General features: G+C 48.5%; 1 protein-coding gene across 3 annotated transcripts in view; it reads right to left on the reverse strand.

The window, feature by feature from the left end:
• Window positions 1-21,707, reverse strand: part of LOC147124789 (A-kinase anchor protein 2-like) — a 289,543-nt gene that overhangs the window by 120,498 nt on the left and 147,338 nt on the right. The window contains exon 1 of one of the 3 annotated variants that reach the window (XM_085993226.1): window positions 14,936-15,143. The exons of the other annotated variants lie outside the window; for them this stretch is intronic. The gene's annotated coding sequence lies outside the window, so the exon portion shown is untranslated. Of the gene's footprint in view, window positions 1-14,935; window positions 15,144-21,707 lie in introns of those variants that run through there. 3 annotated transcript variants of the gene reach the window in all.

Genomic DNA, 21,707 nt, shown 5'->3' on the forward strand with positions numbered 1-21,707 from the left:
TCATGGCCAAAGCCTGTAAGTTTCAGTTTGGACTGACAAGCTTGTATTCTGATGACTGTGAGAAGGAACTTTCCAGAACTTGAATGCAGACAGACCTTCTGCATTTATGCATGAGAAACAAACCCAGTGGCATTCGGGCCTCTGATTAAAAGCCATCAAGGTTGTTTGCACAAACAATCAAGAGCAGACAAGGCCTATTCAATATGTAGTGGGACAAGCTCAGCTGCATTCAGGCCTTCGTTTAGAGGACGTCAACATTGTTTACCCAAGTGCTTCAAAACGATCAACGGGGCATTCAGACTGGAATGGCCCCATCACGAAACCAGTTGGACAAAGGGGAACACTGATGAGGCGTTTAAAACCGATTACCGGCCATCCAGGTCGATGGGCCCAGATCGGTACCTTTTGTATGAGTTTCAATACGTCCAGATTAGACAAAAGAAATGAGCTGATCTGGCGGGAGATAAGGGCTACCGGGAAGGGTATAACTAGTCCCTCAGGAGGCCATTTCTCTCTTTCTCCTGCCTCGCCTCCGGTGCCCTGCCTTACCATCAACCCAGCAAAAAGGACCGTTGAAGAAGAGCCCGTCCAGGGAAGTAGAATACCTGCAGTTACGTTTAAATTACTGGGGTATCTCTGCTTTGGGGTGGTGAAAACCTAAGACATCGGCAGGCAACAGGGCATGGAGCAGGCGTTTCAACATCCTAGACTGGTGAGCATCCATTTTCTGGCCCATCACAAGATAACCTAGATAGGTGTAAAGGGTGGGAGTTAAGGGGAATTGCTAAAGTGTCATGTCATTCTAGTCATTTTCCCTCGATGTGTCCATTTCTCCTCCCCCATTAAGTGTAATTGTGCTGCATCCATAGTGATTTTCTCTGTATAGTAATTGTTCTCTATTTTAATAAACATTGGTTTTCTCTGCACCGAACCATTGGTCTCGTTTGTCTATATCGCTACTTGTAAATAAGTCCGGTGGTCAGAACCAAAGGGGAAGCGATTCGAACCGCACGGGGCTGGAGCAGCTCAGACACACGACTGACTGACCAGACACAAACCCCAAACCAAAACCCCCTACATACACCAGCTGCACGTTGAGGGAGTGGAAGCCCTTGCGGTTGACAAAAATACCTGGATTATGATGGGGTGCCTTAAGGGCCACATGTGTGCAGTCAACGACACCCTGCACCCTTGGAAAGCCTGCCAGATTAGCTAGTTCAACTGCACACGCCGTGGCACTTTCTTGATCCTTGGAGAAATGGATGTGATTGTGTGCGATGGCAAAGTGGGCATCGGTTACCTGCGTGATGCAAGTGTGTGCGGCCTCCTGGGAGATCCCGCTGATGTCTGCTGCTGACCCCTGGAATGAGCCTGAAGCAAAAAAGTTGAGTGCGGTGGTGACTTTGACGGCCACTGGTAAGGGTTGTGCACCTGCTCCTCTGGGCACCCGGTCTTACTGCACCATTGTGCAGATGTCACCCACTATCTCTCGCGAAAGTCGGAGCTGCCCTTGGCACTGCTGCTCATTCCTGTTGAGGTAGCTGATCCTCTGTCTGTAGACCCTATTTGGGGGGTATCTCCTGCGCCGACAGGCTTCCATGGACTGGCGCCTTCTGGCCTGTGCAACTTCAGGTGGGTGAGCAGCAGCTTGGCGCTCCTGTTGTTGCCGCTGCTGTTGGTGCTGCTGTTGTTCATGGTTCTGCTGCTGCCGCGGCTGGTCTTCGTCCGAATCTGATGTCCAGGAGGAAAGGAAATAAATGGTTCCCATGCTTCTGGTAGATGCCTCAGTTGAGGAAGCGCTCAGTCAAGGTGGAGAGAGGGGTTTCCCAGGAGGTCACACTGGAGATGGGTGTCAGGCTCCAAACTTCCACAGCTATGGTTATGCCTGCTCAAAGTTCCCCCAGACCTGAGACAACAAAGTCCTGCCATCTGCAAATGATGACTGATCAAATCTCCTATTTAATGGTGGAGCTGCAGCTGATAGTCAGCAATCCAATTGTGCTCCCGCCAGGTTTCACCGTCGTGTTTCAGGGGAGACGTGAATCACATGGGAAACGTGTTAAAATCGGAAAGGCCTCTCAAAATGGGATCATAGAGGCAATTTAGTGGTTGTTAAGGGCCTTAAGGGCCTATCCCACCTCTTGGAGGCGGGAAGGAGATGGGATCAGAAACCACGCATTTGGGAAAATTGCTTGGAGGCGGGATGGAGGCGGGGTCGGGCCCACCTGCCACTTTTTGCAATTTTAACACCCCAGATGCCTCCATTCCTGCCTCCTCGGGCCTGGCAAAATCCAGCCCTTAGAGTCTGAAACTGTGGGTTCCGGCAGTCCCTTCACTTGGGGGGTTGAGTCTTTACTTGGGGTCTTGCAAAGGCCTCAGGTATCGACTGTTGCTGGATTTGTCCTACGAATTTCCAGGGCAGTTTGGGCGGACAAGATACGCACCCTTCAGTTAAGGCCAAGGTAGACAGCAGCCATAATGCCTCCGCCATCCTACTTCAGAACTTGCAGTTCACTGGCTCTGGCTAACTTTAGTTATGAAGGCATCAGAAGGAAGGTTACCACGTAGTGAAACTAATCCTATTCCACCTTCAGAGAGCATAAGAATACATTCTCCCTGCATTTACCCTCAATGTAGGAGGATGGTCTATCATCCAGTGGATCATGCATCGCCAATTAGCTTGGCCACGCACCTTGGGGTTTCTTCAGGTACTGCGCCTGCCCTTTGGTGCTGAGGGCTTCTTTAGTGAGCAAGTGGAGGAGCTGCTGCTGCAGAATCTTCAGGCATCCCTAAATTGGCACTCAAAGAGGGTGGGGCGGGGGGGGGGAAGCCCTGATCACTTTGTACCTTAGCCCACCCCATCTATAGGCCCCTTCCACTCACCATCACCAATCCACTCCCCCGCCACCAATCCACTCCCCACCACCAATCCATTCAACTCCCCATGTCTTTTCAAGGCTTTATCCGGACCTCAATGTCCTTTGTACCATGCTAGCCCATCATTCCAGATTCGGATCTGGAATGCAGGGAGCTCGCAACAAGTAACCTTCGAGACCCTGTCGAGCCCCACCTTCCTAAGCAGTGATCATGCCTTGATAGCCCACCACAGAGCTGGGCGATTTTCAGTACTTCCCTGTGGAAGTGGAGCACTCTGGATGCTTGGGTCCAGGAGACCAGAAGTGAGTATTTGAACCTCCATGTTTTTCACAACGTAGTTTGGTTTGACCATCAGAGGAACCATCTACTAGTGGGCATACTGGCAGGTGACATCATGGTCTTCTACCATCCACACTGAGAGCGAGTGGTAGACATCCAGAAGGCTCAACTGTTGAGGATATTTCTGGCTCCCAGGACAAAGTGATCAAAGTGAGTGTTATTCCGGGCGCCAGCACCAGATCCAGAGCAGTAAGCTGAACCATCAGGATCTGGATTTGGATCTTGCCAGCTTCTGATTGGCGGCCTGGCTGCTGAGATGGAATGCCCATCAGATTAGGGTATACCAGCAGTGTGGCATTCATGGGTAATGCTCACTATCATGTCTTTCCTGGTCACTTGAGCCTCTGTTCCAATCCTCCTTGTCCTCAGTTACCACTTGGTTAGTCGCCAGCAGTGTGTGGAGAATGCCTGAATGAAGATCAGCTCCTTGTAAGCTCCTCTTTATTCTTCAAGCATTTTCCACCCACCCGATTATTTCTTGTGTCTTGTGGGCCATTTTTGGATTCTCCATGTTTTTGGTCTTTGGGTTTCAACAAACTGAGTTCTGGGATGTGCTAAAAGTTAACACGGCATGGGAGACGGGAAGGGAGGGTAAAAACATGTGGGCATGCCCTCCAAAGTTAGCACGCCTAAAAGATGTCTTAAAAGGCAGGTCACGCCTTAAGAGATTTTCCCCAGGCAAATTGTGCCGATGCATCCCAATAATTAGGTCCACATTCCCCGCACCAATGTACTCCCAATTTTTTTTTTAGTTCGTGGCCCCTTTAAAGGGGCTTGCACGGCCCATTCACAGTAACTTAACATTCAAACAGCCGGTCCCGGGCTGAGCGGGACCGGCAGAGAGCTGTGCGGCCGCCCCCCTTTTTGGTCCGTCAATGTTTAGGAGCTGATGTTTCATCCAATCGTTGCTGGCTCTGTAACTCAATTCCAGTCCACTGAGCACGGCACGGCCTAAAGGAATGGCATCAGCTCCCAATTAAAGGGTGTCACAGTTAGCACTTTCAAAAAAAGATTGGGGACAGTTTTCGTTCAAGCTGGAACAACACAGAAGTGGGAAGTCTGGACAACCCGCCGACTGATTACAAGTCATCGCTGAATGTTGGGGTTGTGGCTGCTGATACAGAGCTGGACTGGAGATCATGGCCCTGTGCTCAGATGGTATCAGCAAAGTAGAAGTGGAAAAGCAATTGCCTTGGACTTAAATGTGAGAAGTTTAACATCTGGAAATAAACGTGGTATGAAAATTACTGTGTGTTTTCGGATTTGTGCACCGATCATAGCAAGGAACAGAAATGGGGAGCGATCCCTAATGGGGGATTGCAGACTGGGGATTGTCCTTGGGCTTAGCTACTGACTGGGTGAACTCTCTGAGCCACACACCAAGCAGGGCCCAGAGACAATCCCCAGCCTGAGGCTCCAGGAGAGCACTGCTGCTCCCGACACATCACAATCTGAACTGAGCACCAACTCCCTGAGGCTCCAGGAGAGCACTGCTGCTCCCGACACATCACAATCTGAACTGAGCACCAACTCCCTGAGGCTCCAGGAGAGCACTGCTGCTCCCGACACATCACAATCTGAACTGAGCACCAACTCCCTGTAACTGGCAATATCCTCTCAGGAACTTATCAAGTTCCTCTTTTAAAGGACTGTAGCGACCCCTCACACACACCATATCTCGCGCACATTTGTTCTAGCGGGTGATGACTCTGACAGGTCATGGAGTCGTACAGCACAGGAGGCCATTCGGCCCATCGTGCCTGTGCCGGCTCTTTAAAAGAGCCACACAACCAGTCGCACTCCCCTGCTCCCGCCCCACAGCTCTGCAAATCACTCCCACTACCCTCCCCCCACCCCGCCAAGCATACATCCAATTCCCTTCTGAACGTTACAGTGGATAGAATTCTGTAAAGTGATCCCCAAAGTTACCATCACCGAGTCCCATGTCAGCAAAAACTGAATTTGGTTATTTAGTCACTGAAAAACCACTGATACTTTCAAAGTCCCAGGTCACGTCAAGGAACAACTCCAAAGTCCGATTAAACAAAAGATTTGTGAATTGATACAAATAAAATAATGGCGGGAGGGGCTGATGAGTGAAGAATTGAGTGGGGGGAAACAAGACAAGACTGGCGTCCTTACCCAACCACGGATTAAGAGGCCGAGCTGTGTGTAGGGTTTCCAACCCTCCAGGATTGTCCTGGAGTCTAAAAACTCGGGAGACAAATCAACAGGGCATTGAAAAAATTGTGCTTTCTTTCCATTTTCTTTGAACACTTTTGTTTATTAGTATATTAAGATGGGGAGGGGGGGAAGGGAGTTAACCAGAGGACACAGATTTAATGTAATTGGCCAAAGAACCAGAGGGAGAGATGAGAAATGTTTTACACAGCGAGTTTAGATCTGGAATGCCCTGCCTGAAAGGATGGTGGAGGCAGATTAATTAGTAACTTTTAAAAGGGACCAGCAGGAGCGCTCTGCCAAAGAGATGGCATAGACTTCCCCCTGGGCTGTATCATTCTGTGGCAGAGCCACTGAGGGACTCTGAACAACTGTACATAATTCCCTTTAACGATGTGTTAGCTACAGACTAAATCTGTACCATTGTATATACTGTTTGCATGTACAGTGTGCAGTCCCTTTAAGAGCGTGGGCAAACGCGATGATGTCATGCCGCTAATCACGTGATCACCCAAACACGGGAAAAATGTGATGACGTCATGATGCTATCCATGGGACCGCCCTGGCAGTCCTCGTGGAGCCTCCGACCTGTTAAGACCTGTATTCATAGTTCTCTTGCATCAATCTGTTTAAACTCGTTAGTTTGACATTAAAAACCTTTTTGATTGATTGCCTGCATCGAACTCAATCTCTAGATAGGAATTTGACCATTCCTACATTGGTGACCCCGACTTTTGTGAACGGATTTCGCAAAAGGAACACAGCATGGAGGCAAACGCTGTTTCGTTGAAGCTGCCGCAGTTCTGGGAGCAACAAGCGACCTCGTGGTTCATCCAAGTTGAAGCCCAGTTCGCCCCGAGAGGCATCGTTGAGGATCAGACCCGATACTTATATGTGGTCTCTGCACTCGATGGCTCTACCGCCTCGCGGATCGTCAGTCTTCTCGGGAACCCCCCAGTGGACCGCAAGTATGAGACCCTCAAGGCGCGGTTGCTACAGGTTTTCGGGCTCATTAAATCAGAGCGCGCCCGTCGGCTGCTCGCTTATGCCCGGGATCGGTGACTCCAAACCTTCCGAGATGATGAGCCAAATGCTCACACTCCTCGGCTCCGAACCGGAATGCTTTCTCTTCAGAGAGTTATTCCTCAGCCAATTACCGGAGCAAGTGCAAGCAGCCTTGGCGAGATCCGAGGTCGAAGACTCCGCAGCGCTCGCTGCCGAGGCAGACAAAATATTCGCTGTTATGCAACAGTACTGCACTGCCACGAGGCGCCCGTCCCCTACAGACGCCGCCCCAGCTCCTCAGCCCGCGGGGCTGTGCTTCTACCACGCGCGGTTTGGCGTGAAGGTGAGATGTTGCCGCCCTCGCTTCTCTCAAAAAACAAAACTCCGTCCAATGAAGAATGGGTCTAACGGGTGCCCCGCGGCTGCGATGGCATTCGGCAATGCAGGCAAGCTGCTCTTCATCACAGATACCCTCTCCGGTCGTCGGTTCCTGTGCGACACCGGAGCGCAGTGCAGCATTATACCCGCATCAGCTCTTGATGTACAGGCTGGGAGGCACGGCCTCCCCCTTGAAGCGGCTAATGGCGGAGCTATTCGGACCTTTGGCAGACGGCGGGTCCAGGTGTGCTTCGGCGGCCAGCGGTTTTTCTGGGAATTCGTTACGGCCAAGGTTTCGCAAGCCATTCTCGGTGCAGATTTCCTGTGCGCCAACGGCCTCCTGGTCGATGTAAGGAACTGACGGCTGCTCAACGCGGCCCCGTTTCACTCTATCCCTTGCCACCATAGTAACACCATGTCACGCACCGTCTCCTGCGCTTTCCCGACTCCGAATGAGTTCGCTCGCCTGCTAGGCGAATTTCCAGACCTGACCAGGCCCACGTTCTCCTCCACGACCATGAAACATGGTGTGGAACACCACATCACCACCACCGGCCCCCCGGTCCACGCACGGGCCCGGCGCCTCGAACCTGGCAAGCTAGCGGTCGCGAAGACGGAGTTCGCAACAATGGAACGCTTAGGGATTATTCGCAGGTCGAATAATCCCTGGTCTTCGCCTCTTCACATCGTACCGAAACCTGGCGGCGGATGGCGGCCCTGCAGCGACTATCAGCGCCTAAACGACGCCACCACTCCTGGTCGATACCCGATCCCCCACATCCAGGATTTCTCTGCCCATTTGGCAGGAAACACCGTTTTTTCCAAGGTTGACCTTGTCCGAGGCTACCACCAGGTCCCGGTGCACCCACAAGATGTCCCGAAGACCGCAGTCATCACCCCTTTCAGTCTCTTCGAATTTTTAAGGATGCCGTTTGGGTTGAAGAACGCCGCCCAGGCTTTCCAGCACCTCATGGACTCCGTGCTGCGGGACCTCAAGATCCTTTTCGTCTACTTAGACGATATTCTCATCGCCAGTCCTAATAAGAAGGAACACATCTCTCATCTACGCACCCTCTTTCGACGCCTCAGCCAACATGGCCTGATTATCAACCCAGCCAAATGTCAGTTTGGTCTGCATCAAATTGATTTCCTTGGGCATCGCATTACCGCAGAGGGAGCGGTTCCTTTGCAAGCGAAGGTGGAGGTGGTGACATCCTTTCCACGCCTGCAGAACATAAAGGCCCTGCAGGAATTCCTCGGCATGGTAAACTTTTACCACCGTTTCGTGCCTAAGGCAGCACTGCTCATGCAGCCCCTGTACGAGGCCCTCAAAGGCAAGCCTGGCAAGGATCCGGTAGGCTGGATGGGTGACATGGACCGGGCATTCACCGACACCGAGAGCGCCTTAGCCAACGCGACCATGCTGGCGCACCTGCTACCAGGAGCCACCATCGCCCTCACCACCGACGCGTCAGATTACGCAATCGGCGCCGTTCAGGAGCAGTGGGTGAACGGGACGTGGCAGCCGTTGGCATTCTTCAGCCGTCCACTGTGGCGTAACGAGCGGGCGTACAGTACTTTCGACAGGGAGTTACTAGCCCTTTTTCTGGCCATCTGCCATTTCCAGTTCTTGTTGGAAGGACGTCCTTTCACTGCCTTCGTCGACCATAAGCCACTGACCTTTGCCATGGCCAAGACTGCCGAACCGTGGTCATCTCGACAACAACGTCAGCTGACATACATCTCCGAATTTACCACAGATGTTCAGCACGTGGCCGGTAAAGACAACCTGGTGGCAGATTGCCTCTCCCGCGCGACCGTGCATGCGGTCCAGCTGGGCATCGACTACGCCCTCATGGCAGCAGACCAAGTCTCAGACCCAGAAGTGCAGACTTACCGCACCAACACCACTAGCCTCCAGTTGGCCGATGTCAGGTTTCATTCGGCTGGTACCACGTTGCTGTGTGACGTCTCCGTTCGGGACCCTCGCCCTATTGTGCCGGTCGCCCTATTGTGCCGGTTGCCTGGTGCCGCAAGGTGTTTGACACCATACATGGGTTGTCACACCCAGGAATGAAGGCTTCTCAGAAGCTAATGTCCTCTAAGTTCGTTTGGCGGGGCATGCATAAAGATGTTCGTGACTGGGCCAACACCTGCGTGGTCTGCCAAAAGGCCAAGGTACAGCGCCACATCAAGGCTCCATTGGCCACCTTTGCAGTTCCTGAGCGACGGTTTGACCACGTTAATGTGGACCTGGTAGGACCACTTCCACCTTCCCATGGTTTTACGCACATCCTGACCATAGTAGATCGCACCACCAGATGGCCGGAGGCGATTCCCCTGTCATCTACTACTTTGGCGGACGTGGCCAGGGCGTTCATCTCTTCATGGGTCGCCAGTTTTGGAGTGCCTGCTGACATCTCTTCAGACCGGGGACCGCAGTTTTCCTCCGAACTCTGGAATGCGGTGGCTCAACGACTCGGTGTCAAGTTACACCGCACTACAGCCTACCACCCACAAGCGAACGGTCTGTGCGAACGTTTTCACACATCGCTTAAGGCCGCACTGAGGGCCAGCCTCCAAGACGCTGGATGGGCAGACAAGCTGCCGTGGGTCATGTTGGGCCTTCGCACGGCCCCCAAGGAAGATCTTCACTCTTCTGTGGCAGAGCTCGTTTACGGTCAGCCGCTGCGAGTGCCAGGGGATTTCCTGCCAACACCAACGGAGCCATGGTCCGCCTCATGCCAGCTTATCAGCCACCAGGAAGCAGCCAGATGTTTCGCGCCGGTTCCCACATCACATCACGGGTTTCAGGGCTCTCACGTTCCAGCGGAGCTGAAACAAGCCGCCTACGTGTTCATCCGCCACGATGCTCACCGGGATCCGCTCAAGGCCCCATACGCTGGTCCTTTCCACGTGTTAGAGGCAGGAGACAAAACCTTCAAGGTGGATGTCGGTGGTAAACCGGACCACATTTCGGTCGACCGTTTGAAGCCAACACACCTGGACCTTGACCATCCCGTTGAGACCGCACAGCCACCGAGACGAGGTCGCCGCCCACTGTCGTCACGCCAGAACAAGTGCAACCACCTGCCAGACCGCCCGCCGTCCAACAGCTTCCGCTTCGGGAATACAGGAGTCGTTCTGACAGGCTTGTCAGACCCCCTCACCATTTGACTTTTTCCGTTAAAGACAATTCTGGGGGGGCGCATGTGGCAGAGCCACTGAGGGACTCTGAACAACTGTACATAATTCCCTTTACCGATGTGTTAGCTACAGACTAAATCTGTACCATTGTATATACTGTTTGCATGTACAGTGCGCGGTCCCTTTAAGAGCGCGGGCAAACGCGATGACGTCATGCCGCTAATCACGTGATCACCCAAACGCGGGAAAAACGTGATGACGTCATGCCGCCATCCACGGGACCGCCCTGGCAGTCCTCGTGGAGCCTCTGACCTGTTAAGACCTGTATTCATAGTTCTCTTGCATCAATCTGTTTAAACTCGTTAGTTTGACATTAAAAACCTTTTTGATTGATTGCCTGCGTCGAACTCAATCTCGAGATAGGAATTTGACCATTCCTACAATTCCATGATTCTATGACCTCACACTCCCCCCACAGTGAAATCCATCTGCTTGAGTTTTACCCACCCACTTAATCTCCCTATGTCCCTTTGTAACTTCCTGTTCCCATCTACACAACTTACTGTGCCTCCTAACTTGGCCATCCGCAAAGGTAGATACATGACTCTGCTCCTTCAACCAAGTCATTGAAAAGCTGAGGCCCCAGTACAGATCGCTGGGCAACATCACTCATCACAAACTTGAGTTCATGCCCCTCAGACTTCAGGGAGCGACGGAGGGGGTTTTTGTAGTAAGGGGATCATCAGACGTCAGAGACTGAGAATTTTGCAGGGAGCAAGGGAATCAAAGACAGAGGTGAGAGAGCAGTTAAATGAACTGACAACGGCAGAGATATCATAGTGAGTGGGGGGGCCAGCGCTGGGGAACTGGGAAAGAGTGAAGTTGTATGGTGAGTTTTTCCTCATGGACAGATGATAAAAGTTGGGTGTCACTAAAAACCCAACTGGGTCACTCATGTGGTGTTGGAGGCTAGCATGATGTGGGTAGTAAAGAAGTGGTCAGATACACTGAGGCAAAATACTGTGGATGCTGGAAATCTGAAATATAAACAGAACAAGCTGGAAATACTCAACAAGTCATGCAGCATCTGTGGAGAAAGAAACATATTTAACGTTTCAGGTCGATGACAGTTCTGACGAAAGTTCACCAAACTGAAACGTTAACTTGGTTTCTCAACAACAACAACTTGCATTTATGTAACGCCTTGAATGCAGCAAAACGTAGCTTAACAAGAGCACCATCAATAAAAATTTTGACAGCTGCTGCCCGACTTAAAGAATATTCTCCTGGTGTCCTGGCAACATTTATCCCTCAACCAACACCTAAAACAGATGATCTGGTCATTTATCTCATTGCTGTTTGTGGGAGCTTGCTGTGCGCAAATTGGCTGCCGTGTTTCCTACATTACAACACTTCAGAAAAGTACTTCATTGGCTGTAAAGCACTTTGGGACATCCTGAGGTCATAAAAGGCACTGTATAAATGCAAGTCTTTCTTTCTACTTAAAAATAAAGACTGCCATATTTGGGGTGTACAGGCAACAAAGGTGGAAAAAGTAACTGTAAAGCTGTGGAATGTTTTCTTGTCAAAGGCTGTGTGTTGTCTTTGACTCAGGCATGAGAGAGTCACATCTCAATGAAGGCTACTGAAGTCCATCCTTCACTACTGAAGCCCATCCTTCACTACTGAAGTCCATCCTTCACTACTGAAGTCCATCCTTCACTACTGAAGTCCATCCTTCACTACTGAAGTCCATCCTTCACTACTGAAGTCCATCCTTCACTACTGCTCCACTGGTAAACTCAGTAAAATGGCAAACACTAAGGCGGAAAATTCTAAACAGACTCCGCCTGTTTCACTTCTATCTTCCTCCCTTTTAAAATAAGCAAAGACCCCAGGAATATTTCAGTGTGATTTTGAAGACTTTCTATCTAGAGTATTAGAGACATTTAAATCTGCAACTCTGAGAAGCTGAACGTTTTGCTGAATGAAGAGATGAAACAGTTGCTATTGGCACAATAATTACTCATCTATTTTAATGCACTGCTTGATGTACACAATATGCAAAGTGCAATTTGACCATATTTGCAACTCATTACCCAGTGAATTTTGTTATTAATAACTATTTCGAATGATAATGGACATAAATGATCCCATGGCACTATTTCAAAGAAGAGCAGGGGAGTTATCCCCGGTGTCTTGGCCAATAAATCAGAGGCTGACAGCCTTATTAACATATTTAAATTGCCAACCCGTTTCCTGGGAGCAGGTTGGCTGCCAGCCCCTTGTCCTGCTTCCGTTAAACCCTTCAATAAGAGAAAGAAGAGAATTGGCAAAGAAAAATAAATCCTCCACATTAAAATAGGCACAAAGATAACACCAGCAAGAATGAATGCCAACAAAGCTATTCTGCTATGGGAGGTATCACGACTGACCCTCAGCCAGTCCTCACCAGAAAGAGCCACCACATAACAATCGAGAGCAGGAACTTTGATTCAGTTTCCCCTCCCCAGCTGATCAGAGTGAGTCAGCATGGATTTGTGAAGGGCAGGTCATGTCTGGTTAATCTAGTTGAATTTTTTGAGGAGGTCACTAACATGATGAATAGGGCAGCGTCTATGGATGTTGTCTATCTGGACATCCGGAAGGCATATTATAAGGTTCTGCACAAGAGATTATTAGCATAAATAGGATTGCGTGGAATTGGAGGCAATCTTGTGACATGGGTTAGTAATTGATGGGAGGTAAGAGACAGAGAGTAGGGACAAAGGTTCGCTCTTTGATTGGTGAGATGTGACAAACTATGTTCTCCGGGGATCTGTACTGGGGCCTCAGCATTTCATCATATATATCAACAACTTGGATGAAGGAATAGAGAGTTGTATGTCCAAGTTTGCAGGCGACTCTCAGTTAGGAGACACAGTAAGTTGTGCAGATGGGAGCAGGAAGTTACAAAAAAATCATTGAAAGATTAAGTGAGTGGGCAGAACGGTGACCAATAAGAGTTCAATGTGGGGAAGTGTGAGGTCATCCACTTTGATTTGTCTTTCTCCGATCCAGAGTATTTTCTTAATGGTGAGAAACTACGAACTGTGGAGGAGCAAAAGGGTTTAGGTGTCCATGTACACAAATCACTAAAAACTAGTGCAAAGGTACAAGAAGTCATCAAAAAAGGCCAATGGACTGTTGGCCTTTATCTCAAGAGGGTTGGAATTCAAAAAGTGAGGAAGTGATGCTTCAGTTGGACAGAGCCTTGGTCAGACCCCATCTGAAGCACTGCGTTCAGTTTTGGACACCGCACCTCAGAATGGATATACTGGCCTTGGAAGTGGGTACAGCGCAGATTCACTAGAATGATACAGGGGCTTAAAGGGTAAAATTATGAGGATAGGTTGCATAAACTTGGTTTGTATTCCCTTGAGTTGAGAAGGTTGAGGGGTGATCTAACTGAAGTGTTAAAATGATAAAGTGATTCGATACAGTAGATAGAGAGAAACTATTTCCTCTGGTGGGGGGGAGTCCAGAACAAGGGGGCATAAGCTTAAAATCAGCTAGGCTGTTCATGAATGAAATCAGGAAGCCCTTCCTCACACAAAGTGCAGTGGAAATGTGGAACTCTCTCCCCCAAAAGGCTGTGGATGCTGCGGGGGGGGTCACTTGAAATTTTCAAGACTGAGATCGATAGATTTTTGTTGGGTAAGAGTATCAAGGGATATGGAGCAAAGGCGGGTAAATGGAGTTGAGCTACAGATCAATCATGATCTAATTGAGTGGTGGAACAGGCTCGAGGGGCTGAATGGCCTAGTCCTGTGCCAGTGCTTCCTATGAATCCAAATTTACTGAAACTGAGCAGACATTTCTTCTGCTGCTAATGTGTTGAGTGTCGCATTAAGCAGCTAAATATTTAAAAGGGAGTGTTTATTATCATTTCACAGTTGAGTAGCCAAAACCAAACTGAAGCATAGTTCATTAGGCTTGATTGTGTTTAGAAAATACAGTGCTGCTTCTGATACATAGATTATGATACCACGGTCAGGCAAGGATAACACTCAAGTCAGGCCAAGCTATTGATGCAATGGTGTTTGGAAACATTTGGTTATTTTGGGAGGCAGAAATGCTGTTTTACATCAACGGTATCACATGTACGTGAGGCACTGACGTGACTCAATGTGATTTGCCAAATTTTTTTTTAAGACACCACCCCTTAAAATTCATGTGCTGGCTCAGTCCAGTGAATGGGATCACTGACCCATGACCTTGACCAGGTACCTCTGTGAACAACAGGCAATGGTGCTTCCTCCTTCTCTGTACTCTGCAGACTGGTGACTGGAACACTTAAACACAAAGCTGTACACTTGATCTGAAGAGAGCCAGATAACCAAACCGACTCTATATCTCCCCACAGCACCTGGGTTCATTCTACTGCTGGTCGGCTTCTCGTATGAATTAATATCATTTGAACGCGGTGCAACACTAGGATTAACACATGATCTGGTTAGCAAACAGGAGAGCTTCTTGAACTCGCTGGGATACACAGCCACTGACTGTGCTGCACACGTTAAGCAGATGTGACCTTGCACCCGCAAAGCTCTTGCTACATGTGTCGTAACAGCCAGTCTTGTTTGTTAACAGTGAAACAGTTAACCGGTCAGTAGCAAAACCTCAACAAAACACGCCGCCACACATTTTAGATTCACGAGCTGTCAAGAGGCACATCTGCCTTTACCAAGATCTGCCTTTACTAAGATCTGCCTTTGCTAAGATGTGCTCAGTAGATTGTTGCAAGTTATTCACATGTTTGCAAAACCACAAGATACCATTAAATTGTTCCCGTGCATTTACTTTCCCTTAGTTATGTATTGGCTGCTGCACTCGCCAAAAGCTGTGATGATAGCCGAACTTGCAAGTCTGCTAACTGCAGCATTGGATCTTACTTCCATCGCAATACGTTAATGAAAAGCACATTATCTTCACATTTCGAGGGCTACTTCCCGTCAAAGTTACTCACTGCCACGCGCAGAAAGAAATCTTCAGCAGGCTTCCAGTGACCTGTGGAGCAGTCCTACTCTGCACTGTAGTTCCACAGCCTGAGAGCAGAGATCTGTGCCACAAAGCTCTTTCTCTCCCTCTCTCCTCATACATTCCTTTCCTGCCTTCTGGAGCGAGTGATGTCAGCGAGCCGGGCTTGTGTGACGGAACACAGTCCTCCTCCCACTTTATTCACACAAAGCATCTCTTGAGTCTTGCGGAGGTATGTGTCATCCTATCGCAACCCCCTCAGCCTAACGGCACCGACACCACACCCCCCTTTCCCCTCCTACCCTCCCTCTGTACAATGACTCTATTTTAACGTTACCAGCATTAGGTTAGCACTGATGAATTTGGTCAACATTACTTGAAATGTAAGCATTGATTCGCCACTCCCCCCCCCTCCCCTCTCCCGCACCAGTGTACTTTATAGAACACAAACATGATTTTCTATCTTTAAAGGCTGTGGCATTCTGTAACAAAAAAAAGACTAAATTCCTGATGCTGATTATATAGATATTCACACTGGATGCCCAGTGTTGGAATGCTGGCAATGAGGGTTTCCCCTTCAGGATGAACTTTCCAGGCTATCTGTGGGAAGGAGGTCAACTTTCTTTGTGGTGGTGGATGGTGATTGCACTCACATCATCCATAGAGATACTTGTGGGCCTTTTGAGAAGGGCTGCGAACTGACTCAGGGAAAACAGGAGCGAGGATGAAGGGAGAACCAAAGGCATAAAGCTGCACTAAGACACTAATTACAAAACACTAGGGGGTGAGCTAACTGGCCCACACTTCACACAATCTGCACTCACCACACCAAATCAAACTGAATGCAGTAACAAAGCTTTCAAAAAACTACTTCTATCCAATGCTTTTGCTGGTGCCTCATCCATGTCTTTGTTACCTCCACACTCGACTAGTCCAATGCTCTCCTGACCGCCCCCTCACCATACACCCGGCGTAAACTTGAGCTCATCCAAAACTCTGCTGCCTGGATCCTAACTCGCACCAAGTTCCAGTCACCCATCGCCGCTGTGCTGATGTACATTGGGTCCTGGTAGGGCAACACCTCGATAATAAAATTCTCATCCTTGTTTGGAAATCCCTCCATGGCCTCGCCCCCCTCCCTATCTATGTAACCTCCTCCAGATCTGGTCTCTTGTGCATCCCTGATTTTCATCACTCCACCATTGGCGGCCATGCTTTCAGCTGCCTGGGCCCCAAGCTCTGGAATTCCCTCCCTAACCCTCTCTGCCTCTCTACCAATGTTCTCTCTAAGCTGCGCGACCGTGCAGCACTCCAAGGATCCCGCACAGCCGGTGAGCTGGCTTTAGACTGAAAAAAACGCGCATGCGCCAACTTTCGAATAGGCCACGCAGCCCGTTAAAGGGGTCGTGCAGCCCAAAAAACAGTTACAGGGAACATTGCTCTCTACCACTCTCTCCTCCTTTAAGACTTTCCTTAAAACCTACCTCTTTGACCAAGATTTGGGATACCTGCCCTGATAGATGCCAAGAAACTCCAGGATGATTTGGACAGGTTGGGTGATTCAGCAGAAGCATGGCAGATGCAATATAACGTGGATAAATGCGAGGTTATCCACTTTGGTGTCAAAAACAGGAAGGCAGATTATTATCTGAATGCACTTCCCCTTCTCCCAATCTATTGCCAATGAGACCTGGGTGTCCTTGTGCACCAGCCGCTGAAGGTAAGCATGCAGGTGCAGCAGGCAGTTAAGAAGGCAAATGGTATGTTGGCCTTCATAGCGAGAGGGTTTGAGTACAGGAACAAGGATGTCTTGCTGCAGTTGTACAGGGCCTTGGTGAGACCACATCTTGAGTATTGTGTGCAGTTTTGGTCGCCTGATCTGAAGAAGGATGTTCTTGCCATGGAGGAAGTTCAGCGAAGATTCACCAGACTGATACCTGGGATGGCAGGAATGACGTATGAGGAGAGACTGGGTCGATTGGGCTTATACTCGCTGGAGTTTAGAACAATGAGAGGGGATCTCATTGAAACTTATAAAATTCTGACAGGACTGGACAGGCTAGATGCAGGAAGGGTGTTCCTGATGGTGGGGGAGTCCAGAGCCAGGGGTCACAGTCTAAGGATAAGGGGTAAGCCATTTAGGACAGAAATGAGGAGGAATTTATTCACCTAGAGAGTGGTGAACCTGTGGAATTCTCTACCACAGAAGGCAGTAGAGGCCAATTCATTAAATATATTCAAGAAGGAGTTGGATATATTTCTTAAGGCTAAAGGGATCAAGGGATATGGGGAGAAAGCAGGGACAGAGTACTGAATTTGGATTAACAACAGAGTTTTGGGTCCTCCTTTCCCCCCCCCCCTCCTTTCCTTTTGTTTCTCTCTCTCACCTGGCAGCTGTCTCTTACCTGCCAGTACACTTCACACCTAATCTCAGCTGCCTTTTGTCTCCACGGGCCTATTACCATCTCGTCTGGCTTCGAATACCTTTTATTGTCTCTTTTTCTTCTTTTGTTCGATCGCAGTCTTGCCTTCGATCTATTTTATTTTATTTCCAGTTTTGAAGAAGGGTTTCGACCCGAAACGTCAACTGAAATTTCTCTCCACGGATGTTGCCTGACCTGCTGAGTTTTTCCAGCAGTTTCTGTTGTTATTTCGGATTTCCAGTATCTGCAGTATTTTGCTATTGTACTGAATTTGGATGATCAGCCATGATCTCATTGAATAGTGGAGCAGGCTTGAGGGGCCGAATGGCCTACTCCTGCTCCTATCTTCTATGTTTCTATCTCCTCATGTGTCTCGGCATCAAATTTTGTTTGATAATCACTCCCGTGAAGCACCTTGGGACGTGTTATTACGAAAAAGGCACCATATATGTGCAAGTTGTTGTTGTTGTAGTGCTCGTATACCATCCGAACACTAATGCAGCAGCAACTCATTCTGTTGATAAAGAATGCCGTACACTTCCTGCAGGTGTATGAACAGTGATGTCAGGCAAATCAATGGAGCCTTGTACTTGGGGAGTGCCATACCAGTGTCTGCCTCTTCCTCTGATCCTGCACACTTCTGTTAAACTCGGTATTTTGCTAAGTAGCAGAAGGGAACATCTGTTACTTCCGTTAGTGATGCAGTGGTGAACTGCATACCGTCTTATCTGAGTGCTAATGTCCTGTGGTGCCTGAAAGTTCCCATTGTGTGTCGGTATTAATTGCGAAGGGGTCACTTTCACTTCCAGTGTGGTCTGATGTTGTCGGCTGTAGGTTAAGTTGCAGAAGATGACATGGGCTTGAAGTTACATCCCTATCTAGGTGCAGCTTCCTTGCATGTTATCCCTCATTGAAATCCAGGTAGACAGCAACAACAACAAATGCCACTTGCGCTTATATAGCACCTTTAACGTAGTAAAGTGTCTGAGGGAGCTGCACAGCAGTGTTATGAACAAAAATGGACACCGAGCCACATAAGCAGGTATTAGGACGGGAGCTTAGTCAAAGAGGTAGGTTTTGAGGAGCATCATCTTGAAGAAAGAGAGAGGTGGAGAGGTTTAGGGAGGAAATTCCAGAGTCAGGTGAAGGCACGGCCATCGATGGCGGTGCAAAGGAAATCATGGATGCACAAGAGGCCAGCATTGGAGGAGTGCAGCGTGCTCGGAGGGTTGTAGGGCTGGAGGAGGTAACAGAGGCCGTGGAGAGATTTGAACACAAGGTTGAGAATTTTAAATTTGAGGCATTGCTGGAGCGGGAGCCAATGTAGGTCAGTGAGCACAGGGGTGATGGGTGAATACGATGGTGCGAGTTAGGATACGGGCAGCAGAGTTTTGGATAAGCTACAGTTTATGGAGGGTGGAAGATGGGAGGCCGGCCAGGAGAGCATTGGAATAGTCAAGCCTGGAGGTAACAAAAGTATAGACAACATACCAGCGGTACTCATGCTGCATTGGGTAGCAGCATGTCATTTAAGTCCACCTCCAAAGGTCCCGAACTTCTCAGAATATGGTCTTCTGTTGTTACCATTTTATCCTCCCTACTGTTAAATGCAGTGCAGGGACAGAATTGAAGGAACTTTACTTTGCATCCCACTCCAAAGACTTGGGCACATAATCCTGGCCGACTCTCCAGTGCAGTAGTGAGGGGTGTTGCATTGTCGGAGATGCCGTCTTTCCATGGCACTATTTCGAAGGAGAGCAGGGGGAGTTCTCCCCACTGTCCTGGCCAATATTTATCCCTCAACCGACATCACTAAAAAACAGATGATCTGGTCATTATCTCATTGCTGTTTGTGGGAGCTTGCTGTGCGCAAATTGGCTGCCACGTTTCCTATATTACAACAGTGACTACACTTCAAAAGTACTTCATTGGCTGCAAAGCGCTTTGGGATGTCCTGAGATCGCAAAAGGCGCTATAGAAATGCAAGTCCTTTCTTTTGCATCTAACTGTGCTACAGCTGATGGGAGTTCTCAAGAGAGATACTGGGTCAAAAACGGCTTCATTCTCCAGCACTGATATCTGCCACTTTGATAAGCGCAAAAAATCGCTGTGAAACTTCTGGCTGTACGGCACCTGAATATTATCAATTTTACTGTACAGATATAATCCAGCTCAGTTGCACAAGTGTGAAGGAAGGAGGAGTGGTGGTGGGATGATAATCATCAGGGCATCAGCTGTGCTTGGTATCAACAACATTATCAAGGGACATTTTCAGAATTATCAACAGATACATGTTGAGTCTAAATACACTAGGACCAATAGGGTAATAATATTAATGCCTAAACAATAACAAAACATTCTGACCTATCATGTTAGGAATTGTTCTCAGTTTTATTGTAGTATATTATGCAATATGGAGAATTATTCAGAGTGCTCGAAACACAGTGTTATGCAGGTTCATTCTATAAAAGGCAAAGCTACTCTGCATTCCCTCTTTTGTTATAGCATCTCCTTCAGCCTATCACCACTCTGTTCTCCGGGGGGGGGGGGGGGGCGCGGCGGAAGGGTTCAGTGAACTAAATTAAACCCCAGTATTAATGTAGCCCAAAAATCTCCCCTGAATGAGTTTGAGTGGAGAATTGGGTTTGCAATACTGTCCCATTACCTCTTGAGACATGGCTTTGAATCTAGGATGTCTCACTGCCAGCTCTGAAATTCAATTATTTTGGACAGTCTTAATCTCTAAAATGCCTGGAAAATGCATCTAATCCAACATGAGTAGGGCTCCCCATCTCCTTCAATGTGAGTTTTTTTCCACTTTCCGCACCAACAAACATTATTGCCTCTCTGAGTGAATGCTGTTGATTGGTGTCCCCCTCAGAATAGTGTTGAGACTGTCCAAAGGCACTGCACACAGAACCCTTACAGTTAGCAAAGAAAGGAGGTTTTCATTCCATCAGTCAAGTATTGGATTCAAACCTAGAACCCCATCAATGAAAGGATGGTGTGTTAACGCACTGCACTGCCCAGGGCCCCCCCCCCCCCCACACCTTAAAAAAATAACATCACGACACTGAGTCAGCAAGATCATTGAGATTCATTGAAAAATAATATGCTGTGTCTTGTGGAGGTATATCACTCCTATGGATATCATAGCACAACTTTACCGTTACATTTTATAATGAGGTTGATGCACACAAGAGTATACGAAGGACATTCAACAAGAATCTGTATGCAGTCATATTTAACTTCAGACATCTAGAGGCTGTGCAAGTGAAGGATCCAAGCAATCGAGGCTTCAGCTCACCTCCTGCATGAGGGCTGAACCTTATTGAAATGTATGGGTACAGCTTTGATCTCTGACCTTTGCCTGATTTCTCCATTATAGCACATGTAAGAAAACAATGAGGTCCACTGTCTTTTCATAACTCTTGTTTTTTTGTTTGTGCTGTTTTGTTGGAATTCCTGACCAAGATTCTGAAATGTTTCTTCAATGGGTTCGTTACAGCGATCTTTAGCCATCTCGTTTGATAGATTCGGGCCAGTTTCTTTTAGAAAGAAAAAAAGAGTGTATTTATCTTGCTCCAATAAACACCACTATGGAATGTGCTTGAAAGCTCGCTTTAACCCAGCGATCATGATTCATCTGACCTGCGCATGTGACCCGGGGCAGCTACAGGATTGGTCAAGAAGCAGAAGGGAGCAGGCTGGCCGAAATCCTTTTATAATTTCCGGCACAGTCCAGGGGGTTAAATCAGGCCAGCAGGAAATTTCTAGACGTGCAACAACGATAGAGTTTGACCTACAAGCTCCATGAGCACCACATGTCCAATACTGAGGGACCGAGGCTGCAGACTGCTCTGTGCGGCCCTCAGACGTGACTTCAATATGAATAGCTACATGGTGTGAGGCAGACAGGATCGTTTGTAACGGTTTCCAGACGGAACAGGACGAGACAAACTCCCTTTTCATCTTCATTACAGCAGAACAAGCCAATCCAGAGGTTTTATATTTTTTTTTGCAAAAGCTCCTATGCACAACAACAACTTGCATTTATATAGCGCCGTGAACGTCCCATGGTGGCAAACAAGATTTGACGCCGAGCCACTTAAGGAGGTATTAGGACAGGCGGCCGAAAGCTTGGTCAAAGAGGTAGGTTTTAAGGAGGGTCTTAAAGGAGGAGTGAGGGAGATAGAGAGGTACATTAGCAGAGTCCCACACAGACTGCTTTGACTGGGTAGTGTACGGTTTCTCAATTAACCCGTTAACTATCTCCAACAAGCGAGAGTCTAACCACCGCCTTTTGACATTCAGCGGCATTACCATCGCCGAATCCCC

This window comes from Somniosus microcephalus, chromosome 1, assembly GCF_052327205.1.
Source record: "Somniosus microcephalus isolate GS21.2 chromosome 1, FLI_Smic_1.0, whole genome shotgun sequence".
NCBI lineage: Eukaryota > Metazoa > Chordata > Chondrichthyes > Squaliformes > Somniosidae > Somniosus > Somniosus microcephalus.